Source organism: Alligator mississippiensis, chromosome 2, assembly GCF_030867095.1.
Source record: "Alligator mississippiensis isolate rAllMis1 chromosome 2, rAllMis1, whole genome shotgun sequence".
Classification (NCBI taxonomy): domain Eukaryota; kingdom Metazoa; phylum Chordata; order Crocodylia; family Alligatoridae; genus Alligator; species Alligator mississippiensis.
The window spans coordinates 38,480,056-38,502,287 of NC_081825.1; the positions used below are offsets into that span (position 1 = coordinate 38,480,056).

Here is a 22,232-nt window from a genome sequence, read left to right on the forward strand (position 1 = left end):
TGTGGCAGGAGAGTTACTGGAGGTAAAAGGGGTTGGGAAGGAACCAGCAAGCAGGTGGACCCCTGCGGGTTCTACAGTCCTTGATATTCATAAGTAGGTCCCTTTGCCTTGAGCAGGAGGTATACATTGCCTCTCCAAGGGGAAAATGTAGTCCTTCATTTGTACTAACTGCTACTGAATAAAGTACCCAGAGTCCTCAAAGATGTACTAGTTCAAACTTAAGCCTCTTCACTGTCAGAATTTTCTCTTCAGCTACAAATTACGTACTTTTCTGGCTTCAGAAAACCAGATGGAAAGTGCATTCCTCCATATGCACTCTTCTGATCATTCCAAAAGGAAAGCAACATCAAATAGCTTAAAATGCTTGCTAGTGAAAGTCTACTCCATATCATGCAAATAGCAGACAAAAATATCTGCTAGGCAATTGATATACATAAAAATATTGGCTATTTTAAATAGTAATTTGTTATTGAGGACATTTCACTGCATATTATAATATTCAATTTCCTCAGTATTTGCATGGAAAAGGAGTTGGAGAGCACATGATCATTCATTTAAGTATTACATAGTTGTGTCTATCATAAGATCACAGAGCTTCCAAGCCAGAGTTCAAACACATGTTTAATGCATGAGAGTCTGATGAAGAAACTGGTGAACTCACAGGTCTCAAAGCCCAATCTCAATCAGATACGGGCTTGGTGTAAATATGTACGGTATCATGTGCTTCCCAACAGCATTATGTCTCGAGGGAGCAGTCTGACATCAGCAACAGAGACAGGTGGTTCCCTTTCCAACTGAAGGGGCTGGAAAAAAAAAAGAAGTTAAAGGCACTGTATAAATATTGAAGTATTTGTTTCTTCAGCATTCTGGCTAAGATTTTCATCGTCTAATGAAATTTTATTGTATGAGCAATTCTTATTATAACACACTTGCTACAAATCACTAAGAGTATGTAAACTAGCTTCATGTCCCCAGAAACATATAACCTTAAAGGTAGTAAAAAAGTGATACTGTTTGGCGGCATTGGTTTTGGAGAGCCTTTTGGTTTGCTAGGAATGGATTTCCAAGAAGCCATGAAAACCCAGCTTCTTTGCCTTAAATATATCCCTTTTGTATAGTTGCTTATTGTTACTAATAATGCCCAAAGGAATGACAAACAACAGTAGAGTCATAGTGCAATCACATGCGTACAACAAGTCGCGACTGATTTTAGCCAGTTTGGTTTTGAAAGCTGTAATCGCATGAGGTGTGCTAAACCCTGCATGCTTACTGTTGTTTGCTTTTGAACCTTGCAATACTTGAATCAAAGCATATTGTAACCAGTATATAAAATTACCTAATTCAGCCTTTTCCCCCTATCTGAACATAGACACTTTTATACAGTGACAGCTACTGGCTCTTTATCCATTTTCTTTTGTTGCATTTCCTTAGAAACACAAATCTTGTTCCTTGGCAGCAGTTGCTGTAAGTGCTGTACCACATGCCCAAACTAGTTCTCACTCACAGCTTTAATTCACAGTAAGTGGCACGAAAGGAGGTCAACACTTCTCAGAAACCACTTTCAATTCTTTGCTGCTTCAGTATCTATTCTAGAAAGCCATCCTGTCTAATAGAAAGTTGTTTCTCACATTGAGTCCCTTGCTTTTATTATTGACATCTTTATAGAACAGACTGCAGAACATACAATGTAGTAAATGGAGATTATTCATGAAATCATATGTCTTGCCTTCTCTGGTGTAAAATCCTGAAATATTAGTAACAAGAGAATTAATACTTTCTCTGCAGTAAAGCAAGATACCCTTAACATGCAGCTCTTCTCTCAGGCATTTTAAGTTCTACATTATTCTTAGGTCTTGTTCCCAATCCATTTTGCTCACTTAAAAAAACCAATTATTTTTCTAACAGTTTACCCCTTTTAACGCATCCTGAGATTGGAAAATCAAGCAGCATTTTTCTGGATTGATGCATCATCAACAAATAGAAAGGTCCCACAGAATATATTTTGCTCATTAACACCTGTGCAACTCCATTTCTTTCTCTGAGGTCAATGAAAGCAGATTTTGGCCCTACAAGTATGATTTAGGGCCATGTTCTGCTTTGAGATACACAAGTGTGGCATTAACTGTTATTAAGGGAAGTGTTGCTTATGTACTGTAGGACAGAACTGGGTTCTTAATTAGCAGTTCAGTACACGATGTATGATGACTTGAATCCAGCCCCCTTTCCCTGAGTTTTGTTGGCTCTACAGATTAACCATGACTAAAAAGTAGTAAATATGTATTTATGTCCCTAATATCAACAGAGTTAACTGAACGGACAGGTTTCAGACCTGCTGAATAAGCCAGTGCTATTTTTACAGTTATTTTTCAATGCAGACAGAAAGTTAGCTATTGCATATTACTTATACGGCCTAGAGAGTGCTCTTTTCTCTTTCTTCACTACTACCTCTGCTTAACTGGTGGGATCATAATACCCGGAAAAATACTTCCTAGTCATGAACACTTTTAATTGTTTTAATATAGTAAACAAAAAAAGACATAATCCTCTTCAACCATCACCTTAAAAATGTAAACATGTAACATTGGATGTGGAATACTTGGTACATTGACAGGGTGTACAGTTTCAGATAATAACCGGATGATCAAGTTCTCCATTAATCCTGAATACAATGGATCGCATTTTAAAAAGTCAGCTCCACTTGCGTGTGTACAATTCTCCATGTGCAAGCACCTAGATGCACATCTTAACACTCCCAGCTGCACATGCAGGTAATAGAACTTACCATTTGAGTGTACATGTGATAAAACAAATGTGTGCAAATCCCATTTGGACAATTGAGAATTGAGCATGTGTAATAATTTGCTGGTCAATCTGTGTTACAGGTCCTTTCCAGGCCTGAACCATAGCAGATATAAGTGTGTTACACCATGAATTGGTTGGCTGTCCAGCTCATGCTGTAGTAGCTCACGCATTTAATTCTTAAGGTCCCCGATTTAGTTCCCACTGTTGTGACCAAAATGGCAGATTCTACCATCCATTTGCAGAAACTACAGCGCTCAGGAAACATTAAGGAGAGATACATGACTAGATAGTAGGTTAGGACCACTTAAAGACGTGTCCCAGTACAGCTACTACATACCAGTAATGTGCAGAGGATTTTGTGTATGGTAGAAATAAACTCCTCCTTGACATAACAAAAACACAAATCAACATATTCCATGAGACCCACAAAGCAAAAATGAGCTTATGAAAAGAAGTAATACTCAAGAGGTATGCTATTCCTAAGTATTCAAATCAATGTAAGTGAAGTGATTTAACAAAGGATGAACTTTGTTGAACTGATAGCTGTTCAAACTGTTCTTCCTAATATACTGTAAATGCATATACAATCAAGCACAGCTTATAATATAAACTTAAAAAAACATTCAACAACACAAACATTAAATTAGGTCAGATTTCAGAATCTGGCCCTGTATTGTTCCAGGTTTTGGTTATTGTGAAGCTACACTAGAAGGGAAGATCCCTTTGGGATAGAAACAGAGTTCCTTTCCTTTATTATATAAACATGAATATTCAGGGAGAAACAGAGCCTGATCCTATCCTTCTGCATCTAAAATCAATGGCAGTCTTCCTACTGATTCCAACTGGAATGACATCTGCCCTTGGCTCTGAGCCAGATTCTGAGACTCTCGTTAAATAATACCTTTCCCCCAAATAGCCCAGTGACTCCAACAGGATTATTTGTGGTTTATGTGTAAGTCACCATGAGTATGAGGTTCAAAATATTGCCTAACACTTGTGTATTTTCAATGAGCTGCATAGGTAAGCGGAGATTTACGGAGACATGAAAGGGGGAGGAAGGGAGGGGCAAGGTGTTCAATGCTTTTAATGAGACCTGTGCCTATAACCCCCTTGCACTTTTGAAAATCTCCCTTGCAATGAAGTAGAAGTACCTGCTTCTATTACCCATTTTTGTAAACATCCCAGCTAGGGATAATCAAACAAGGTTAAAAGCAATAACAATTAGCCTGAGCCTCGGTCTAAGTAAGAGCTGTCTACCTGGCAACCTACAGACCGTATGTGGCCTGCAAAGGATAAAGTGCTATCCCTGGGCTCCCACCTGGACACTGCTGCCCCTACTGTTCCAGTTGCATGAGCAGCAGCTCGGGTCTCAAGGTTTTCCCTCCTGCTTCCACTGTAGGCCCCTGCCTCAGGGTGGAGGTGCTAGGGCACAGCCCACAGTGCTGGTGGAGATGGCATCCTAGAGAGCCTGTGTGCTGTGCTGCAACATGGGAGCCACAGGGAGCTGAAGGCAAGGCTGGGCACTGTGCATATAGTCCAAGAGGGGGGAACCCACACACCTCCCTGTACTCTGTAGTAGGGGAGCACCCACCTCTGTGTGGGTTGTTCAACCTGGGGGGCCACTGCTCCGACTAGTACAGCTTATGGGGCATGTGGCCCTCAGCTATTTAGAAGTTTTACAGACCTGGTCTAAATCATATGAAAATAAAAATGTATGGAATGGTGACTAAAGGAGCAGTGAGGATGGGGAGGATGAGCTGAGAAAGAAGGGCTTGACAATGAAAGAAGCACTGACTGGGATTTAGGAAAAAGCCAGCATAAATTTCAGGGACAAACTCGAAAACGTTTCCCACATTTCTGGGGATTTGTCCCAAACTTTGAGGAACCAATGAACCCTCAAAGTTCCATCCATCCATAAAACAGCCTATAGTTTTTTTATTATTGTATATATTGGACCTATTATAAAATAATGGTGTGCCTCTTCCCTGCATAAAAATGAAATGTGACAGACAACCAGTTTATAAATGCTACTAATAATACTGCTCCACAAAATGAATTAAGAGCTGGCCCCATTTCTAGAAATATCACTTATTTTAAAAACTTCCAAAAAGGCATGTTAAGGGCTAGATCCTGCTTCACTGAAGTCATGACAGCAGGATTGGGCTCTCTGTGCTTTTCCAACGTCACTAATGGAAGCATGACATGTGAGAGGATGATAATTCAAGAAATGCTGATTCACTAGAACTATAAAAAAGGTTGCTCAGTGTAAAAAGCTCTCAGGCAAGTACAGTAGAGACAATAGGTACAAAGAGAGGTGCACAGCATAGATCAAAAAAATCCCCAAAAAACAACCACCCCAAAATGAAGGAATATGCTACAGTCCTCACAAGTATTTAATTCTGGAGATCTCTGTTTAATATATGTATAACAGTTCATTTACTAAAACAAAACCTGTTAATATCTCTCTAGCCATAGGGGGAAAAATATTTGCAAATCCAAAGAACTCTAGTAAATCAGAACTGCTGCTCTATTTTACAATAAATTTTCTCCATTAATTAATTTCATGACTCAAAGCAAATGTGCATTGTTGGAAACAGAGGACCCTGCTGATACCAATCTTACAGAATAGGATAGTTTTTTCATTGCGATATATAGCAGATACACGTCTTTCACACAATTCCAGGTGTGGACAACATGGTTTAGTGAAAAAAAGCACTGCCCCACAACCTCTTCCAGTCTCCCATTAACCTCTCAGTGAAATCTGTTTGGTGTCTCAATATATTATATGACAAAAAGCAGTTTAAAATCCAGATTCACAGACCTGTCACATTTATAATTAGAACAATTTGATACGACTGGTATTAGTATGAAGTCAGTGCATACCATGAAGGGCCAAGCAGACAGCCTGAAATATTTCTCACCCCTGAAAAGGGGAATCTTCTGAGAGAGCTGAATTTGCTAGAAGTGTAGGTTATATTGCCGTTACCTATAGCACACAGTTCCAGAAAATAAACAGAGTATCTCTGTTTATACAACAACCAGTAATAAAAACAGATGTTCTCACACATAAAAAATGAGGTTTGACTGATACACTAATCTGTCAGGAACTGACCAGATTAAGAGCTGCTGTTGACAACAAGTTTCACCTTTTCACGTGCTGATAAAGCTGTTTTTCAGACTGCTTGCACCCATACGGGAGTAGAACGAAAGAACAAAATGTAGGTTATGTTGTAGCTACTGAGTCAGCACAGTACAACAGCAGCAAACAAAATGAGAGTAACTCCTATCAGGAAACTAGGAGCAGCAAATATGTTCAGTAAAACACTGGACCAGAGTTTGGAAGAGAAGGGAAACCCAGAACGGAAAGCAATTAGGACCTGATAGATTTAAAAAAAACAAACAAACAAATGATCATTCTTCATGCATAATGCTCATACCTGACTAAATACAAATGAAATTAATTTTACAGCTATAATCTTTACACCTTTATCACTTGATGATTTCCTTAAATGAATCCTATCACTATGTGTCAACAAGAAGCTTAACACCACCTAAAATCTGCAAATCAATATCAAATACAACTGTATAAAAAGAAGAAAAATACAACAAAGTATCAGGTGGAAAACGAGAGTAAGCAGGTACCTTAGAATGCACAGATCTCAGCTGTATGTCCTCAAAGAAACACTCATTTTTAGGGCCCTACCAGACTTATGGCAGAAGTGCCCCAACCTCTCCCTGATTGGCAGAGAGGCCCCATTTGTGACTTGCTTCTGAATGGCAGGGAAGAAAAAATTGTGGTTTTAAACTTAGCACTGATTCTGTCTCCCCACTGGTGATTGGTTGAGGGGCCCTCTCAGCCCCACTCCTTGCTGCTGACTGGTGGGGAGACAAAAACAGCAGCAAGTTTAAAACCATGGTTTTTGCTTCCCAATCAGGAGCCAGCTGCAAGCAGGGTCCCTCCACCAGTCAGTGGCAGGGGAGTAAGGGAATCTGCAAGACTAAAGAAGCTGCAGCACAGCCCACTTCTGCCATGAATCCAGTAGGGCCCTACTCATTTGGTTCTGCAGATGTAGTGCTGGGATCAACTGAGGTCACTTAGGCTAAAGATAGAAATTACACATAAACTGGTATAAGTGATCAGGAACTGGTTCAAATCTGTAACACAGCAGAAGCTCAGTGCACATAAACCACTTTCAAAATGGCCAAAACTGGTTTAAGATAAATCTAGATGGATGTAGTAACAGACTTAACTGATTTAAGTAAAATTGGTTTATTGAACCTTTGTCCCAGATCCCCTCCAGACTCAAGTTAACTCACAGTTCCCCAGCATCCCAGGATGCTTTGCACCTCCCCCCTCCCCTCCCTGCCACAGGGTAGGCAGGCTAGCCTTCGCCCAAGCTGTCTGCTCCAGCCCAGCAAGATGGCATGGTCTAGTGTCCCCCTAGCTTCTACCCTAGGCCACTGCAGGCATGTGGCTGCATTTCCAGAATCAAAAGTGAATGTCTGTTCACTTGATTAATGGTTCAATCTACACAGTTTAGAGTAATCTGTTTAGCTTGAACTGATTCAGCCTCGGGCTTCATTACTGTCTGTATTTAGCCTTAAAGCAAATAATTACAGTAATGCACATTACTCCTCAGTTACCCATCTATTGAAATCAGTGTGAAAATTGGCTGTGAATAAAAATGTTCATGTGTTAAGCTAGTACCCTTCAACACTAAGTAATTGGGAACTACATTCCCATTCACCTTTGCCCTAACAGTATTTTTTTTTTCATTTTTCTGGTAGGTATCTTCTATCCAATCCATATTTAATTGTTTTTATGTTAAATTCTTGGGAGTCATTAAGATGACTAAAATGCTATGGGATGAGCACTATGATAGAACACAGAGGTGGGGAAGGAGAAAAGAAAGAGAGAGACCTTTCTCCATTAGAAACGGGGATTTCTTTTGGATATGTCTATTGAAATGAGACTTCTGTTATTTTTGTCCATCAACAGTTAAAGAAAGATTTAACCACTTCAAGAGTTCCTGTCTTCACTCAAGAGCTGGAAAGTTTAAGAGGACTACTGTCCTGGTGTTCATAGCTATATAAAGGAAAGATGTTGCTATTCTTTGTACTATGCCTTTATGTATAGAGAATTCCTCCATGTTACTTGGGGCAGGTCACATAAGCATCATGTTCAACACACCTTATGGAACAGGGTGTAGTAGGAGGGAGTGCCCCTTCAGATGGGTTGGAGCGGTGCTAAACTAGACTCGGGTAAAGGTCTTGGTTTGTTTGACTGCCTGATGCATCTCACAAAGCAGGTCAGTGCCTGACAGGTGTAGGTACAGAAAATCTCTTTTCTCAGAACTAATTAGTTGCTAGAAATACATATTTTTGGACAATGTTTCCAGAGTCCCCAAATTATAGTAAACTCTCAGCAGCTAGTGGCATCGCAATGTTGAAATCTCACAGTTCTTCTTCCATCATTCATTCCATGTTTCTAAACAATCATCCTCCTTTTGATCTTGGAGTCTGTACAGTAAGATTTTTGCCCTTTGAAAAACTGTGAGCACTGTGAGAATTATTGTCCTTACAAAATCAGATGGCACAGTTCAGGTTTGGACAAAATGAACTAAAAATAGTAATCACATACAAACTGAAAAAAAACAAAAAACAAAAACCCACACCTTTAAATTTTGGGGGGAAAGTAAAAACTTTTTCTGTGGTTTAAACTTTGGGTTTCCTTCCCTATTTCAAATGCCATAGAAAATACAGCACTGTCCTCCAACCAGGGCACTTCTAAGACCTTAATGACGCACTGTACATTTTATTATTTACATTCTATTGATAACAATGCCCCTGGGTTCGGGAGTGTAGGCAAGGGGGGGGTTTAACATGATAAACTCCATTTGTGTAGGTTTTCATGGAATTTACCTGTAAACAACAATCCGGAGTATACTGAAAACAGAAACATAGGATTCTCTATTTCTTAATGCCTACTTGTTTGGGGCATAAACAGTTATGTTGTACCATGAGGGAAGCTCAGTTCTAAAATGAGAAAAGAGTGCTGTTCTGTAAAAGAGGGAACACATCCATACTCAGATACGTAGTTTAACTGTTGAGAAATTCAGAAGTAAAGACGTTAACATGGCTCTGAGGTAAGACTAGCCACCATGCAGATTTGCCACTCATGAACAGCCCCTTCTGGCAGAACTGGCAGTAGGCAACAACCACCACCACCAAGCTGCCAGAGCACACATAGCCCTGCATGCTTCTGATGGCACCGAACAGCAGTACTACCAAAGCCTGAAGTGCATTGTGAGAAGGCACCAGCTGGTGAGTAGACTGCAACTACTAGTTGAAGGTATAGGATTACCTACATATACCCTCAGCTCTCTCTCAGTGGCTCTAAAAGCTACTGGGCAGAGGTGGAGTAGCTCTGCCCACAGAAAGGAGGGCTGGAGAGGTGCACAAAGTGTGAATGCGCTCTGAGTTTTGCCAGAAGAAATGGAGCTCTAAATGCAAAACTTTGCAGAGGCCTGCAAAGATTAATAATGAAGCCTAGGAAGAAAACACTCTTCCTTAAAAAACAGACTCCTCTTCACATACCCTACTACTCATAAACTGATCTCTCTTTGAAACTAAGCAGTACTACTAGAAACTCATTGTTTTCTGCTAAAACAAAAGCAAACACAAAACAAAGGGAGTAAAGCTACCCAGTTTCAAACAATGTCTTGTTTTAACCAGAAATCAGACTGCTGAACTCAGCTCACACTTGTTAGAAACTCTGTCCACTTTGACCAGGACCTGAAGATGGATCAATTGAGCAGCAAGCATGATTGGCACATTGGCCAGGTACAGACATTACACTTTTACCGGAGTAAGTGATTGGAAACTGGTCTATACCTGTAACAGAACAGAAGTCCAACAAACAAAACTGGTCTATACCAGTAACAGAAGTTCAGCACACACAGACTGGTTTAAAAATGGTGGAACCCAGTCTAAGATTTGCCCCTGTCCACCGAAGGGTGAATCTGTGTTCTGTTCATTACCAATCAGAACTATGCTGCTTACAGAAAACCGCACAGCTTAAATCGATTCCATCTTTTTTAATGTATGTACCTAGCCATTGTGCCTATACAGCTGCTTATTTGCACTAATTTCCCCATCAGAATTGCAAGAATTTTTTTTTTAACAAGAAATATACTCAAGATGATTTCTATCTATAGCTGAGAAAGGGAACAAACAGGCTGGACTGGACATCCCTGGCCACAACAGACAGGGTCTCTTTATTTTAGTAAACTCTATCTTCATCCACTTATAACACAACATCCCCTTGTTTGGTAGTAGATGAGAATCAAATATATCAGTTCTCTAGAGCTGTGTTATTTGTTGCCAAGCAAGTTAACCTCTGCAACAGTAAGTCTAGACTCAAATAAACTGCTAAAAACGGAAGCAGTTTTGACACTTACTTGTTGTGTTCCACGGTTCTTAGTTTTGCCCAAGGGCCTTAATTTTATTGTGTTCAACTTTCTTAACTTACTTTTCCTTGTCCACTATTCTGAAGTCCTACACAGTAGTGCCCTGCAACACAGGCTTTTAAAAATCACATGAAAATTTATTATCCCCCATTAAAAAATATGTAATTCTTACCAAGCTGTTGATAAAAACAAATGATAATTTGATTGCCCATCAAGCAGTTATTCAGGTCTGACAAAATGAATTCTGCAAAAGTATCTGAACAAAACTTTAAAAAGAAATTAGTCAATAAAACTGGCAAACTACAGTGGCCACCAATAGTGGAAATAACTAGCTGGTGATTATATGGTTGGCTGTAAATTCACACATTCTACTCCAAGCCCCTTAGAAACAAAAGACCTGAATCTGAAAAATGCTAAGCACTTCCTACAATATGCAAAGCCTCCCTAGCTAGTACTGAGGGTATGTTCTTCAACATCATATCAAAAATCTGTGGCAACATCCAGAATCAGTTTTAAATTCCACAAGAAAATCAGCTCATTTATAGAACTAAAATATAAATATTTATGACCTTGCTTCCAATCCTCCTACCCCTCTTTGAAACCTTCTTCTATGGAAGCAAGTACACTACACAGCAAAAGCAGGCTGTGGTCATTTTTTTTTCTAGTACTTGTATGTGACCTAAACCCTTGGTTATATAAGAGTAGGAAGCATGTACAATTCATTCTTAATGCTAGCTCCACCCTCGCCTCTCTGGGCACTGGCTGGAAATAATACTAAGCCATGCTGAATCATTTACAGTAGTTTTATGATGTGGATTATCATACATAGGGGATTGACCTGACCCTATCAAAAGTATTTCATGCAGTAACAGATTGGACTCCAACCAGATTCTAAAGAATGCCACCCATACCGGCAACAACATAAGGATCACATATTCACGTTGCAAGGATTGCTTAGGGAGTAAGCTCACTTTAAATCTATCCTGGCACGAAACCTTAAATGCTTGAGCCTTGCATGTCTTGCCTACCCATGCCTGCTCCCTGCATTTTCGTCTGCATAGGCAGTACATTGACTTGCAAACCACCCAGTCTTGTTTGCAGGTTTTATTTCAAATAGCTACCCCACTCTGTTTTCAGAAGGATGTTAGGGACATTATGAGAAAATATTTTGTTAATTAATGCTTCCAGCAGTTGCACAGATTTCTAATGCCTATGCTAAAATAATGGTCCTTTATTCTGCTTCTTCCCTCAGACAGTTTCTGGTCACAAGGCACTGGAACAATTTACCTCCTCCTAGATACACAAGTTTCTGTGCTACAGCACAATGCAAAAATGTAAGCTTCTCAGTAACACAGGACTTGGTCATGTGGCTTCCCACTGAATTCCTTCCCTTTCTACCATCATAAAAAGGAGTAAAGGACACTGTTACCATTTATATTCTCCTGATTACACAAGCTGTTTTCATTTCAGGGCCCTACTGCTGTATTCTCTCTTATACACAGAAAAAATTGAGCTTTTTACTGGACTTTGTTAAAATGGATGTAGGTTCTGATTGTACAAATTCATCAAGTAGGGAGCTTTTATCATGAGTCATTTTAAAGTAATCTCTCTGCACATCCTACTCAAATATCTTGAACTGTTTGAATGATAAAAGAATGCACAAAAACTGGTACCTGTGAACTGGGTAGAAATATTTTAAAAGCAGCTTTACTAAACATAAAGCAGAAAACTAAGCTCTGGCCTCAAAGCATCTTATTTTGAACTGGGATGAGTGTTCTCATATTGTTACTGGTCTCTTACAGACCCATTTTTATTCTGGAGAAAACAAAGCCTTTAACTGTAGGAGAGTTTCATTTTTACTAATGACCTGTTATTATTAATCATCTATCCTTTTAAGTGAATCCCTACACTAAATAAAAAAAATGAATCTAAGAATAAATCTGTTTAAAAGAATAAATTTGCTGCACATCAATCCCTGCAGGCCATATGCTCGTAAGTCAATAGTTTAAAATGAAAACATCTGATCAAGGTAATACACCTGTTAAAGGAGCATAAAATTCCAAACCCAATGGTAAAATATAAAGATTATAAAACCTCTTAAAGGAGCCATCAAAGTGAACTATTAAATGGATACATCTGCTTCACACCAGAATACATTTCATAAGTGCCACTCACAATAAAAGAGCATTAGGACAAGCATTTTGTAAAGGAATAAGCCTATGCAGTAAATAGGTTTTTGTGAATATGAGGTCTGTGTGAATCAATGCAGGCAAAAGAAAACAAGTCTTTGACTTTCTACAATGCTTTTTAGACAATGCTCTCAAAACACTTTACAAGTATTATTGAAATTTTCAACACACCTATGAATTATCAATTTATTATTTCCATTTTACAGATAAAGTGAGACGAAAGAAGCTGTTACGACTTGGTGATTCAGGAAAATAGAGCTAAACCATTGCCCAAAGATCAAACTGACTTTTATTTTAAGTTCAGCTAATATTCATTTGTTTCATTTCCTCATACTTACGCACTTCATAGTTTGGCTGGAAGAGGAAACAGAATACTGCAGTTCAGCCATTCTTGTGGTACTGTCACATTCTCCACAAACAAAATAGGAAGGGAAACATATCTCACAAGGAAAACTCTCTCTGAGATGGTCTCAATGGTTCAGAGAAGGATTTGGGTTTTGGACACTTCAAGTCCAGTCTCTAATCCTGTGGAGGTTCACCCACAACTAGTCACACAAACCTCTAGACCAGTGCTTCCCAAACTTTTCCTCAGCATGATCCCATTTATGGCCCCATTTCCTCAGCATGGCCCCCCCACTCTGAACCCACAGCCCTCCACCCCCGAAACCCCATTTGCTGAAGTTGCAACACCATTTGGGGCCGTAAACCCACAGTTTGGGAACTGCTGCTCTAGACCATATTTTGCATCCTTACTCCCTCAGATCATCCCCCTGGAGATGCACCTACATGGAGATCAAAAGTGATCAATACATGCAAAATAGAAGGGATGATTTGTATAAACTGAATCCTTCCCAGACCTTTTGAAGTTGGACTGAGCCTTTGCAATTGGAAAAAAGAAGGGAAACAGGGGAGTATGACGAGTCAGGATCTGGCAGGTTATAGCCACCATCCATCGTATTATCTTCCTAGCAGATTTGCTCCTGTTCCTTTCCAGCAATATTTCTATTGACCTCAAAAGTACAGGAAAACTGCATGTGATAATGCTGATTTCACACCACTCTAATCACAGGAGTATAAAAGAAAAATGATCCCCTTGCATAAACTTTCTGAAGTCTGTAGTTCCTATTGCTAGCTCCCAAATAACCAGCATCAGAATCTTACAAACTTAAGTTATTCCCCCCCTGCTGGCAAAAGACAGCCATGCTTTTCAAACAGCACGCTCCACCTCCAGGGAGGGAATGCCTCACACGGCATCTGCAGCAACCCTCAAACACATGCAAGCTCAAAGGTATCCACAGTTCATTCACTGTGTGCAGCCTATATTTGGCAGACACACACACCTCCTTTTAGGGAAATGAAGTTAGGTCCCAATCCTGCAAGTACTTTATTGTTAACTCTCCTTGAATGCTCCTGTAACTTTGCTGCCAGGAACAGTTCCACTGCAATTACTCCCACCAGTAATGCTACGCATGTACATGCTTCCACAAGAGGGACTTAATCCATTTATACCCAGGACTATCTAAATTAGTACAAAAGCAGGATTTGACCCATTCTTTTTACTCATGATTAATACCTTGCTCAACGGAGGTAAAGCAGAAGCCTCACTTAATATCATCATGTGCTGCATTATCATATTTGTCAAAACAGTTTAGCAGTCACGGCCTCTTCTGCACTTTATATAACACTACATTTTGGCATTGCTTTGAAATACCCCATGCAGGTGTCAGACTGTTTAAAGGGTACAATATGTGTGTTCGCCTCACACTCCCATTCAATGTGCAAATCACTGCCTCTTGGAAAGTATCACCTTCTCACTGCTGACATTTATGTAGAACACTGAAAGTCTATTTCGCCAGATATGACTTCAGTGGAGTTCTCAATAACTTTAAAGATCAACCATAACAAAACAGAAAGGCTTCTGAATTTTATTGGCACGTGCTCTTAAAAGAAGTACTGAAATGTGTGCACCTGCCACAGAGGATATTATTTAAAAAAAAGAAAAAAGCAAGCTGTACAATTGCAGTCCACAAATCTATGCTCCAGGCAAATGATTAAAAAGACTTGTCATCTACACTATGGAAATACATGTGAACATAGCTACCACATGTCCTCTCATAAAAGCCCTTTCTACAAGTATAATTTACAAGTAAAGCTATTCCAGAAAGAATGGGTTAATATTAGCTGCATGTTATACTCAGTGATGCCTTAAATAATCATCACATGGTTTCTGTAATCTGTTCCATGCTGTCAGCACTGGGTTAGTCATAATAATATCAGATAAGAGCTGTTCAAAGTGACATACTAACCAACATGAGAGCCACATGACTTTCTGGCTACATTGCTGCCCTTCATCTGAACTTTGGCTTAGATAGTCATAGGCAGTCCTAGACCAGTGCAACACATGCTGTTGTACAGGGGTGCTTCCTTGTCTCTAGGTTGGCTAATGTCTCTACTCCTACTGCCCAGTGCTGAAGTGGGGAACTAATGCGCTACCTGCTAATGAAAAACAGTCCCTTTTTATACAATCCCTGCGATGGGTGAGGCACTGCTGCTAGAGGGCATTTGGGGTGAGTTTTCCTTTTTGTGCACTGACTCTTATCTCTTCCATGTTCCCTGCTCTGCTGTAATGCGTCACTTATACAGTGCAAAGCACGAGAGCAAAGCAGCTGGGTGACAGCGTACAGAGAAATCAGCTGATACCTCCTCACAAGGAAAGCACAAGGGAAAGGGAAGAAGGAAAGAGCCATAATGAGTATGGGAGGGAGAAACGGAGAATGTGGGAGAAATCAGGTATTGAGATGGGAAGAGTTGGGGATGGAGTGAGGAATGTGTGAGAGGGGGTGGAGACATAAACCTAAGGAGCAACAAGGGACTGGTTAACAGCAGCTGCTGTGGCCAGAAGGAAAGAGAGTTCAGGGATTAAACAAACAGTTTAAGTGAGAGGGAGGGCTCAGACTAAACAAGGGCAAAGACAGAAGAACTGGAGGGTGGGGCAAGGGGAAGAGATCCCAAAATGAAGCAGGGAAAAGAGCCCCTGTGAACAGACATGATAGTGCAAAGAAGCAAAGGCCAAAGTCAGCATGCAGTCTTCTCCCCATACCTACCCAATGCTTATGCCAGGCCAGTTTGGAGAATAAGGGTCAAGGTGGAGCTTATCCAAATAAGCTCTGTATTATGGCCTCTCCCTTTCCTTGTACTTACCTGACTGTAGCCACCCGTGGTCTCTCATCTCATACCTAGCTGATAACCTTTTTAGGAAGGGGTTGTCTTTCTGTAATTTGTTTGCATTGCACGAAGCACATGGGGGTTCTGGTCCATGCCTGGAGCCTATGTTGCACAGTAAAGTAGCAGTTGTAATAAAAATAATACCCAGAACTGGTGTGAGTGTGTGTGGAGGCAACTGAGGAAATCATGCAAATTTCCTATTAAACAGGAGGGTAAGGGGAGTCTGTGCCTGGGCGGTGATCAATGTAAAGAGTCACGAGGAAGCACAAGTTACCCTGACAGAGCTCTGACAGAATGAAGTATACCTATCCTATACCGTGTGGCTCTGGAATAGGAGCAGTAAACATCACACAAGCATTTCAACCCACCTTTAGAAGGCTGGGAATCCTATACTTCCAGGGGTTCATGCAGCCACAGCTTTAGCAGCACTATCTAAACCAGCTCTGCAGAGAATAGAAGGAGGTGTGCCAGAAAGAAAGAGAAATAGGGACAAGAGATGTGTAAGGAACAAGGGAAAGAGACAAAGGAAAAGAAGTGAACAGCTTAAGAGAAGAGGAAATTCATAGAAGAAAAGGAAGAGAAGCTGAAAGGGGAAAATGAAATAAAAGGATGAACTAAGGGACAAGGAAAAGCAGGAAAAATCGAGATAAAACATGACAATAATCATTATTATATTTTACTAGTAAATAAACAAGTCATGCAAGTACTGGTTTCACCCACATTGTAGAACACGTTCACTTAATACTTCCCTGAGGGGCCAAAGAGTGATAGCTATAATGCTGCACTTGGGTTTTCAGTCTTTTGACTCTGCACTGTGTGTGTGTCTGCCAGCTTATTTTTGTATTCTACAGAACCAAATAATGTTTTTATACCTTAAGTATCAGTCCCTGACTAGGAATCAAAAGGAGGGCTTGAAAACAATTATGCCAACCTGTTGGGGTACTTGAATAGGGTAAAAGGTGGAATCAGTTTTTCATGGTTTGCCAGCAGTCCACTTGGGAGGTTCCCCTCCAGCTCTCACTGAAGCTAATAGACTCCCACTGTATTCAACAGGAGTTGGATGAGGTCCACCGCTCACCAAGAATGATAAACTAGCTGTCAATCAATCACCAGAGCATACACAGTCTAGAGAGCAAAACTGAGCATAGGGAATTGTTCCTTTCCTCAATTTCTTGGACACCAAGTACATTGTGTACTTACACTAAATTAACATATCTGCATGATCTACTGCATGATCTACTCATTCCTCTCTGTCTGTGGGGCCAATGTCTTCTTGTTGAGCATTCAGTGTTATACTCTACACGTCTTTTCCCTTATTCTGCTATGCAGAAATTTATTTTCTCCTACACAGAAATTTAATTCCAAGCTGCAATTTATTATTATTTTACAGGACCAAAAGATGTGGTGGGTGAAACCAGTCCTTGTACAGTTCAGGGCTATGTCCTCTCAGGGACCAGAATACACAGAGCTTTATGAGCCAACTACTGACTGTGATCTAACAAACAGGGATCTTGTAGCTCAAACAGTTAAGTTGCATTTTTTTAAACTACCCTGAGGTTCAGGGTTTGATTCCTCATGGCACATGACTCAATTCAGAGGTTAATGACATGTGCAGAGCATGCACAGCACAGGGCAGGCCATAAATGTATATGTCAATACTTCCTTGCTTACGCGAAAGAATCTTCTGGATAATTTTTGCCGCCTGCTTTGTGAAGAAGAGGATCATTTCCTTCAGTTCCACTGGAGCTCTAGTTTATGTGCCATGTGGCAGTTGTCATGACCCAAAGGTCTGATTTTTTTTGTGTGTGCTTCGGCACTAAGAATTATCCCCGTGGGTTTACAGCTTCATTGCACGGAGGAGTTCTGCTGCACAGAGAACCCGCATGCAAAGGAGTGTTCCCGCCACTTTGCAGCTGTCTTTGCAGGGTGCATTTTCTTTGCAACACAGAAATGCACGGTGCAAAGGAGTTCCTGCTCTTCGCATGCAAATTCATGCCCCGCAATTGGCTAGTGCTAAATTATTCCCACGTGGCGGCTAGCGATTTGCCGGCTAGCCGTATAAGAGGCTTGAGCAGTTTCCGCCCAAGCCGAAGAGGACTCCACATTTCATCTCATGGGGACTCTGGGTGTGCGCAGCAGGGTAATTGAAGCCCTGTGTGTTGCTCAGAGGAGTTTGGCGGCCTGATCCACCGCCCACCTCTTCCCGTCTTCGAACGGAACTTTCTATAAGACTTATCGACGAGTTTTATGCGCGCTTGTCCTGGACATCCGGAGTTCTGTCTGCGTGGAGCCTAGCAAACTCCACATGATTGTTCGAGTTCTGTCTGCGTGGAGCCTAGCAAACTCCACATGTGTTCGTGTTTTCTGTTGTAACCGCAACTCAAGCAAGTTCTCAGCCTGCACCGCGACCATCTCGGTGTAAGTAAACAATCTTAAAATCAACCGTTACGTGTCTGTGCCTAATTCTAGCTCGGCGCCCGCCCTCTCCGACCCGGCTGCCCGGGCTGCCGGCCACAGCCCGCGTGCAGAGCGACGAAAAGGGCCTGGGGTCCTGACCCGGCCCTCACAGCAGTAACTTCTTATCCTACTTTATCCTAGTGGATCTGATGCCTCAGACACACAGGACAAATACTAAAGTTAATACTAATTCAAAAAAATATGTTTGGCATATCAGAAATCAGATAAGAAATGTTGGTCCTTACCAATCCTAAATTCCTTATTCTCCCTTCAAAATCAATGTTTCTGAAAAACTACTCTCAGTGGCCATGTCTACATGAGATGCTGACTGCACACTCATTTAGCTTTTGCATAAACAAGTATTGAATTGCTGCGCAGGACCTGGAGTTACCACACAGTAACGTCACCAAATGGCTTTTAGGTGATGCTGACTATGCAGTAGCTCATTACTACTGCGCAGTAGCGTCACATCATGCTTCCTGCCATGTGACACTACTGCGCAGTAATAACGAGCCTAGTATCGAGCTACTGCATGGTCAGCGTCTCGTGTAGACATGGCTAGTGATGGCCTAATATAGTGTCTTGGTGCAGGCAAAATACAAACTGTTTTAGGGAAATTGATTCTTTCTCCACAGCATTATCTTTGTCAGTGAGTAGGTCAGTGGTTCTCAAACTTTTTAGACTCAAGGCACCCCACAGAAAAGCCTGCTTTTAGCTTTTACTTGTTTCTTGGCTATGGAAAAATAATATGGCAATTCTTCTGGTGCAAAGAACTCAGAAAAAACACAACATTATTATTCTTACATGTCTCTAGAAAAATTGTAAGTCTAGCTCTAGCAGGAGACAAATTCACACTAATGCTGAAGAATCTCAACTGTGATAATTTAGCAGATCATTAATCCCACTCTCTAAAGAAGGCTGTAAAGCAGAACTAAATATGCAAATCCTCTTGTGCTTTAAACCTGCATCTGTCCGTCCGTCCATCCAACCATCTATCTATTGTAGTGGAATTCTCATAAGATCATAGTGTATTCTAATCCATTAATGTAATTCAACTGGAGCATATAAGATTAAATATAAAAAAAAAGATGTAAAAATAATATTAAGGCTCAGGCTACCAGGGGCCTCAGACAGTAGATAATTTTACATACTTTATGATTTCCAGTACATATGCAGAAAAGAGGTGAGCGTGGCACTGGGGGTTAGTAAATTAGCCTTTTATCACAGGAGAATGACATTCAAATCCTGATTATTCTAAATCACAAGTGCAAATAAGGTGGGTGCCCTCTTTCTAGCCCACTTAACTAAACTGCAGTATGATCTGGCCTGACCTGCAGTTCCTTTCAGGACAGTCAGGCCTGTAATGTCAGGGGTGTTGGTGTATTGTCAGGCCTACACAACAGCTGCGTGTAGAGTGGTGCTATTAACCGTTCACTTTCTTGAACAGTAAAATCTATCCCCAAAATCTACCTAAAAATAACATTTACCCTCAACAGTCTACCTAATATAGAAGTGTTTCTGAATCCACTTGAGTTGTCTTGCTTTTTTAAATGTAAATCATAAACATAATGTCAAATTGCTGTGCCAATTTCTAAGGAATTCCTCAGCAAAAATTGCAGTGAAGAGCAAAGGATATCACTTTTGGATTGCGAGATAAAGTTCTAGGGGCTAAAGAAACTGAGGAATATAGGATGGGAAAGGACAGTCCACATCATTCAATCCAGTCTTTTGCAATCAGAGGCAGCCACCTAATAAAAATCTGACCAAGAAAGTACAGACAACCACCCACTGTAGTCTTTTTCATATATCAGACAACAGCAGATAACACAAAGAAACAAAACACCCACCTTCCCCTCCCACCCCCAGTATAATACAGAAAGCGAGAAGGCAGCCTACAGGGCTTATAATGACAGAAACATCCAAGGTAAAATAAACCTAGATGTCTTAGTACATGTATGCAATTTTTAATTATGAAACATTCACCTGAAAGCAATGTTACAAGCATTGCAGAAATTTTCACAGGACTATGCATGGTAAAAATAATATGTAACTCACACAAGACCCAAGCCAAAAGTCATGCAAGGCATGAGAATACCATAAAACAAGAGAGGCTAATTCTATTCATGGGAAAGCTCAACCTTGTCAAGATAGGAAAGACCCCACCTGAGAAGTCTGTGTCATAGAGTAGCAGAGATACTCTTGCCTGGAGTGACCGGAGGTGAAGGAGTTGCCACAATCCTAGGACTGAACTAATATTCCTCTCAAACCAAGGGCCTAGCTTTTGTCTGAATCTGCATATTTCTCTCCCCCATGCAAGTTTGCTGGGGTAGGAAAAATGTCCATCCTTTCTTCAGTTGCTGTGTCTGTTGCGAGGAGAAAAGAACTTGTCATCTGGGGGAGAGACAAGCTATCTATGGCTTCTCTATGGCTACAGCCCTCTAGAATTCTTTCATTTGTCCAGCAACAAATTCCTATATTGCTCCTCTAAATGGCCAGCAGTCAAAAAGCTATTTTTATTTCTGATTTAAATAAATCTGGGTGCAGAAGTTTTCACAGGGGCTGCCAAACCTGAACTGGTGTGGTTCTGTTGCATCACAGTGAAATGGAGGACAGAGATGATCTGTTCTTCTGCACGTGAGAGCACAGCTCTACTGGATTTGGTGTATGAGTGTCCACTGGGAATATGGGCTGGGATCAGTGAATCATGCTGCTCTAATACAGACACCTTCTTACCCTAGAACACGTTTGTGTGTGTGCGTGTGTCTGCACTTACATGCATTCATGAACATGTTAATATTCAGGTAACTGGACAGCTCAAGCTGAAGTAGGTGCTCCTTAGCATACTCTGGGAGGTTTTCCCTCATCACTGCCCCTATAGTTTCCCTACATCCAGAAACTAGGAACAAAATTTGAAAACTAGTGCTCTATTTGGCTACAGAAGCAAAACAAGGATTTTATCATATCCACACAGCACTCAAGACAAGAAAAGCAACTGCTTTATAATGGCATGTAATGTTAACTCATACAGTAAAACAAAATATGACTGGCTGTTATTTTTACTACTGAAATCAATGATGAAAGCAACCCATGAATTTCAATAGAATTTTGCATATTGAAATAACCAGAATAAAATGCAGCAAACGTAATGCACAGGGGAACGTCTATTATTTTGTTTGTGTATATGCATGAAGGGGCCATATACACACACACACACACACACATGCATGCATGCATGCACACATATATATATAGGAGTAGTGAGACAAAACAACATAACTAATTTTAAAATGGAGCTAGATAAGTCAAAATAAACTACTTAAAAGCGAGGCCAAGTTTTAAGGTAATCTGAATTGTTATCTACATCTACACACACATACGCATCCATACATATACAAGATCTGAAACTTTTTACATTCTTTTCCTCCTGTTGCTGTCATGTAGGAAGAGAGAGAGGGGAGAGAGATAACAGTTTTTTTCAAGGTACTTTAAACCTCAAATCTCAGGCACTCGTTACAATTTAGAACTCTCTGGCAGCACAAATGGGGAAGAAGGTAAAAAATTATCTGATGTGTATCTTTTTCAGCCCTATTTAAAAATAAGAGCAATAGATATTAAACTTGATCTGCAATGTTCAGTGCTACCAATTTGCATGTGTATTACAAAATGACTCAGAAATTAAACATGGGAATACAAATCATAGAAATCAGCTATTGTTTTATCATGTCCAGTCCCCTCCTATGACATGTACTATTTTAGATAATCTTATCCATAGACTGGTTAAGTAAACTAGGTAGGTTCTTGCCCTTCCACCACTCTAGCTTTTGAATAATACCAGATAGCAAAATGAACAGCCCATTCTAAATGGAGGGGCTAAAACTCCAGCTAAAATGACTCTTAAAAGAATAACTTGTTAAAGGGAAAACATGATAAAAAACAGCAAAACATCTTAAAACGTTATATATATATATATAGTCTTTAATGCTTTAGAATGTAACATTCTTAACTAAGGAATATCTGGAAAGACCAGCTGGAATATAATTTGAACCCACTGGGTCAAATGAATGGGGTACCATCATAGAAATGTAGCAAT

At 40.4% G+C, this 22,232-nt stretch overlaps 1 protein-coding gene and 1 long non-coding RNA gene across 2 annotated transcripts in view; one reads left to right on the top strand and one right to left on the bottom strand.

Moving 5' to 3' along the window:
* The window catches only part of PPARGC1A (PPARG coactivator 1 alpha), a 563,553-nt gene that overhangs the window by 102,577 nt on the left and 438,744 nt on the right, over positions 1 to 22,232 (bottom strand). The window lies entirely within an intron of this gene.
* LOC109281350 (uncharacterized) overlaps positions 14,869 to 22,232 on the top strand; it is a 64,339-nt gene continuing 56,975 nt past the window's right edge. Inside the window, exon 1 of the long non-coding RNA XR_002087963.2 lies at positions 14,869 to 15,027. This is a non-coding gene — a long non-coding RNA (uncharacterized LOC109281350). The remainder of the gene's footprint in view (positions 15,028 to 22,232) is intronic.